We start from the raw sequence: 6,520 nt of genomic DNA on the forward strand, positions 1-6,520 counted from the left end.
CACTATAAATTGAGATGATACATCAATCAAAAGGTCTTTAGAGGGTTGTAACGAGGCCTAGTTAGGGGGTGTGGTCACAAGCTGAAAGAAAAGGTGAAAATCAAGATTGAATTGAAAAATTGCCTAACTAGAAAAATAGCTAGTCATCAATTGCGTACAACAAAGCTTTTCTCAGAATATGGAATTTAACTTCTTTAGCTCAGAAGATTACTACTACTAATATGTATACATGTTTTTTTTAAGAACAAGTTACATTAAAAAATAGAATAGAACATAGTTAAGCAACTATTTCAATTCAAATCTCGACAAAAAAATGGGGATCAAATTAATTTAGGAGATTTCAACAATAATGGGTTAAGGGTTAATATTAAGGGTAATACAAGAAATGGCTTGTTAGCTCAATGGGGTTTACCAAGGGTTAATCATGGAGGTAGGCTTTTCATGGCATGAGTGGTTAATCCTAAGTGCCTTTCTCATTTTGACATATCAAATCAAATAGTGTGGTCTTGACATGCATAATCAAGCAAGTTCTAGAATAATAGTTCAATACTGACGCACTCAAAGTAATAATAAAAGTGAGCATGAAAGAATTAATAGATGCTCAAAAGGCTCAAAAATCTCACAAGAATTATGGCTTTTTGATGTTTAAAACTTGTGAATTCCAACTCAAAGTAATACCTAAACTTTGGTGAAACAACCTAAAATTTTAAATACTTAAAAATCAACTTATCATGCTCGATTCCCTAATGTCTTAAAGTTTAAACAATCAATGCATAAATGCCTATGTTTTAATTCAAGATATATCAATCAAAATCATAAATCAATCAAAATTTATTCTAAATATGATTTGAAAGCTTTTCAAGAGAACAAGACAATCATTCAGGGGTTTTTCGGATAGTGAAATGAATACCACCCACACTTAAGATGTACATTGTCCTCAATGTACAAAGATAGATATAAGAGTATAAAAATAAGATAGGAGAGAAGTGAAACTTCCTGAGTGATGAATGAATTTCCTTGAACTGGAGTTTCAAAGAATAATCGGCATGAGGGCGAAGGAGAATACTCTGGCGGTGGTAGAGGTTCATTAGTCCATAAGTCCTGAGCCAAAAGAATATTATATCTAGTGGTGGCTATGGTCGTGGTAAAGTAGGACATGGCAGTTGTGGAGAACCTTTTAGAGCTTTGGAGCTCTAGTGAGCTTTGGAGCTCTTTATAACTGTGATAGCATCAAGAACTCTTTTAGAAAAAATATATAAAGAAGAATGATTACTCGGTAGGAAATAGCCGGAATTCAAAATTGTTAAATAAAAATTATAAATCCTAATAAAGAAAAGATGAAAGAAAAATAAAAAGTAGTCTTAAAATAAAATAAAAGTAAAAACATAAAATAATAAATAAAAGTTTTTAAACATCGTCATAGCTGGATAGTTCGCAAGGTGGGACTGGCGATGAGATGTGAAGGTGCTGACAAATCTACTGTAGAGTAGCATCAATGTTTTCAAATCATTGAAAACACTGCTGCTTAAATCGAGTGAGGCACCCAGAAATGTCAGCATATGAAGCCATCGCATGAACTGGATGAGGGGGTAGTGGTGGCTGAGACGGTGTGTCCTCGTGTTGTGGGAGGACATTATCAGTAATGTCTTCGGGGGTCTCCTTCTCGGTAGATTGGGCAAGATGATATTGAAGAGGGTAGGTTCCTCGGCGCTTTTCGATCATCCTTATGCTAAGCATGCTCGAGATGCCTTGTTGTGACATCTGGCCAATGAGGGTCAAGGATGATTCTTGGGCTACGGTGTTGAGGACCTTGAAGTGTCGACCCAATCGCGTCACATAGGGGCTAATAGATATGACCCCCTTCCTATGCCGCTCCATCTGGTGTTGAATGGCGAGGGCAATGAAATAGGCAAGGTCGATGACGTGCCCGTGCGACCTACACCATAGAAAATAGGTGTCGTGAGTATTGACAATGCCAGTGCTCTCTCGCCTTCTTGTTATTGTGTGAGCCAAAATGGCATATAGGTACCTCAGAGATAGAGGGAGAGCCGATGCCTTGGAGCGACTAGGATTGTAGGTGGCCGCGCCTAGTACTAGTGCGTCCCAGCATTGTGAAGGAGAATAATGGATATGGCGGTTGACAGTATCTAAGTCATTCTCCTCTTTGAACTCCTCTGTATATAAACCCAGTACCGTACCAAATTCTGGGACGCTGAGCTAGCAGACTAATCTGCCTAGGCGAAATTGCATTACGCCGGGATCATCGTAGTTCGTCATCACGGTCTGAAGATGAAATGTGGAGCATAATTCCATCGCGAGCTCGAGATACGTTGGCTCGATGATCCCAAAGAAAATCTCCCAAGGGTCTGTGGTTATGAGGGCTCAAATTATATCAGCCAACTGAACTTGTTCTACTGCAGCCCAGTCGATGCAGTGGCCCACAATTATAGGTTGGGCCCGGAGTATTTGGAAAAGTTCTTCTTGGGGCCCGGTGGGGAACCTCAGGAAAGGGTGACGAACTTTCGCGGTAGGACCCGAAGAAGATGACGCTCCCTTCCTTTTTTTTAAAGTAGGGATAACAGCCTTTTTACAACGTGAAGAAGACATTGTATGCCTACAATTGGAAACATTAATTCGTCTTGATGAGTAGACAGGGGAAAGACGACTAAAATTCGAAGAGGAAAATCTAGAAATATGTTTAACCACAACTACTAAGTTTAGCTAAAACAATAAGTTCAATGGCCTACGTTTGTGGCATTAGCATGGTGATATAAGTAAAAATGGAAAGGAATGGAATGCATCATACTATACGAATGAACATAAATGTCAACATAAGAGGCATGAATATTTCAACTATCCTAACCATGAATATGCACTTCTAACTAATCAAGTGAGTAGAGAAATCATATAATAAGTAAAAATTTGAACAGGAAAAAAAATGATAACTTGTTCTATAAATGACATTTGAGTGATAGAAAGATGAAAATAATATGAAAAATATAGATTACTATAATAAATAGCATTATAAATCAGTGAAATAAAAGAGAAAGGAGTAAACAAATGCTAAATGAGAGAGGTTAGGTGTCGAAAATGCAGTTGGAAACGGCGTACGGGCATGGTGGGGAGGGCGTGTGGACTTGCAGTGGCTAGGGTTAGGGTTTTTGGGTGAAGAAGACAATGAATAATGCAGCCTATTTATAGATTTTGGGACACACGGCTAGGAAACACGCCCGTGTTCCCCAATTTTTGCCCGTGTGACTCGCGAATTTTGAATTTGGGCGTGTTTGACATTTAGTCCACGCCCGCGTTCCTTGGGCGTGTGGGTGCAGACAGCCATGTCGCAGGATCGTGCCTAGCTTCGTTCGCTTCTCCCATGCCCGTGTATGTAGGCCCACGCCCGTGTTAGTTTAACAGGTTCGACCACAGTTGCTTGGCACGGGCGTGTCGCACGGGCGTGTTGATTTGACAGGTTCGGTCACGGGTTCTAGACATAGGCGTGTCACACGCCCGTGTTGTTTTGGCAAGTTTGCCCACGGCCATGTCACACGGCCATGATGATTTATCGTAGCCCGTGTTGGGGAAATCTTTGCCCTATTTTCACATGGCCCTAAGCACGCCCGTGTGCTTGGCCGTGTCTGTGTGGAAAAACTTGTATTCATGATCTCTGTTAGTAAGTTAGGTGTTAAATACTAAAATTTAAAGAAATTAATATTGTTCGTGCTTGGGTTGCCTCTCGGGAAGCGCTTATTTATAGTCTAAGCTTGACTTACCTCTCCATTGAATGGTCATGGTGGTTCGAGGAGTCTATACTCTTCATTCCTGCTATCATTCTCATCAAAATAGGGTTTTAGACGGGTGTTGTTTACCTTAAAAGTGTCGAACTTGGGATGACTTACCTCGACTGTACCGAATAGGAAAATGCTAAGTACCATAAAAGGGATTTCTTCATTCGGTGTGGTAGTGACAATGTGAGGATCTGCGGCATCTAATAAGACTTTATCTTCAACCTTAAGTTGATATGGGAAGGTGTTGAGCTCATTCTGGCATAGTTTTGGTTTATCATGTGTTCTGGCTTTATGCGTCCGCCATTCATCTGGCTCCTCGATTTGTAGCCTTCGATCTTCATGAATAGGTTCTCTACGATTTCTTGGGAATAGCTCATGTACTTCCTTTAGACTCATTTCCTACAAAGTAGGTGGCACCATATTGTCAGTTTTAGTAGAACGGTTTAGACGATCACCTTCAATTTCCAATGTGGTGCCAAAATTGTGAGCTTGAAGGGTAGTTGTTTCGTCTCCCACACAGAGTATGAGCTCACCTATGCCAACATCAATAATCGTTTTAGCAGTTGCTAAAAAGGGTCGTCCCAAAATCAAAAGAGTGTTGCTATCCTCCTCTATGTCTAGAACAATGAAGTCTACGGGAAATATAAACTTATCGACTTTAACTAGCACATCTTCAATAATACCCCTAGGGAATCTTATAGTTTTATCTGCTAATTGAATGGTCATCGTAGTCTGTTTGGGTTTCCCAAGACCTAATTGTTTAAACATTTTGTAAGGCATGACGCTAATAATAGCCCCTAAATCAGCTAATGCATTATTAACATCTAAACTATCAATTAAGCAAGGAATCGTAAAACTCCCTGGATCTTTTAGTTTGTTGGGTAGTTTGTTCTGTAGAATAGCTGAGCAAACTGCGTTTAGCTCCACATGCGACGCCTCATCCAACTTTCACTTATTTGCTAAAAGCTCCTTTAAAAATTTCATTGCGTTTGGCATCTGTGATAGAGCTTCAATAAACGGTAAGTTAATATGTAATTTTTTAAGAGTTTAAGGAATTTACCAAATTGTTCATCTGAGCGGTCTTTCCTTGTCGCGTTAGGGTATGGCACACAAGGTTTATAATCGACATTCACTGATTTGTTTTTATTATAACCTATCTCGCCTTGATCTCTGCTCAGCATAGTTTCTTGCCTCGGTTCTAGTTCAGGATCAACGAATCCTTCTTCATCTTGAACATTAATAGGTTGAGCTGTTCCCTTGGGTTGGGTTCAATATTACTTGCCAAGCTACCTTATGGTCGTTCGGAGATTAGTTTGGAGAGCTGGCCTATCTGAGTTTCGAGCCCTTGGATTGACGCTTGTTGATTTTTAAGTGTTGTCTTGGTGTTCTGGAAATGGGTTTTTGACACTGAGATAAATTTAGACAGCATCTCTTCAAGGTTCGGTTTTTTTTCCCATTGATAGGGTGGTTGTTGGAAACCCAGAGGATGTTGTGGTCTTTGATTTCCTTGACCGCCCCATGAAAAATTGGGATGGTTCCTCTAACCTGCATTATAAGTGTTACTATATGGGTTATTTTGGGATCTAGAGTTATTGTTACCCATATATTGGACTTGTACCTCCTCGATGCTAGGGTTGAAGGGTTGATACTCTGTACATGGAGGACCATTCGTTTCGCACCTCATTACTGGATGTACCTGAGTAGAACCAAGTAAACCATCAATCTTTTTATTTAGAAGTTCTACCTGGTTTGAAAACATAGTAATCGAATCAACGTTATAAACGCCTACTGTTTTAGTTGGCTTAGTCCTCATGACTTGCCACTGATAGTTATTCAGTGACATCTCTTCAATAAACTCATAAGCATATTCGCGTGTTTTATTATTGATGGTTCCGCCAGCAGCTGCGATCAACCATTTGTTGAGTCAAAGGATTCAGGGCATTATGGAATGTTTGAACCTGTAGCCAAAGCGGTAACCCATGGTGAGGGCACCTTTTCAGTAAGTCCTTGTATCTCTCCCATGCATCGTAAAGATTTTCTAAGTCCATCTGCACAAACGAAGAGATATCATTACGTAATTTGGCCGTTTTAGCTAGCGGAAAATATTTTAATAGAAATTTTTCGGTCATTTGTTCCCAAGTAGTAATTAACCCTCGTGGTAATGAGTTCAACCACTATTTAGCTTTGTTCCTTAATGAAAAAGGGAATAACCGAAGACGAATGGCATCATCAGAAACGCTATTAATTTTAAATGTATCGCAGAATTCCAGGAAATTTGCCAAGTGAGTGTTCGGATCCTCATCCTGCAAACCATCAAACTGAACAAATTGTTGTATCATTTGAATAGTGTTAGGTTTTAGTTCAAAATTATTTGCAGCAATAGCAGGCCTAATCTATACTTGACTTAGTTCCTGTTAAAGTAGGTTTAGCATAATCATACATAGTACGAGGAGCAGGATTCTGATTTGCTAGTTCAACGTGTATCGCAGGAGGTAGCTGATTGTCTTGGTTTTCAGTCATCTCTTTGGTTGGGGTTTGAGGATCATCCTCTTTCTCGTTCTCTGTGTATCTTTAAGCTTTGCCTTATTTCTCTTTGGTTTCTACGAACTGTGCGATCGATTTCTTCGTCAAAAAGTAGTGGTCCTGATGGGTTTCTCCTAGTCATAAACTATAAAAACCTACCAAGAGAAAGAAAAAGTAAATTAATAAATAATAATAAAATTAAAATTAAAATT

The 6,520-nt window shown here is 39.5% G+C and overlaps 1 non-coding gene across 1 annotated transcript; it reads left to right on the top strand.

Moving 5' to 3' along the window:
* Positions 1-5,759: 5,759 nt before the first annotated feature.
* LOC128294892 (small nucleolar RNA R71) lies at positions 5,760-5,866 on the top strand. The gene has a single exon (XR_008285199.1). It is a non-coding gene; the product is annotated as a small nucleolar RNA R71 (small nucleolar RNA).
* Positions 5,867-6,520: the final 654 nt, after the last annotated feature.

Source organism: Gossypium arboreum, chromosome 6, assembly GCF_025698485.1.
Source record: "Gossypium arboreum isolate Shixiya-1 chromosome 6, ASM2569848v2, whole genome shotgun sequence".
Lineage (NCBI taxonomy): Eukaryota > Viridiplantae > Streptophyta > Magnoliopsida > Malvales > Malvaceae > Gossypium > Gossypium arboreum.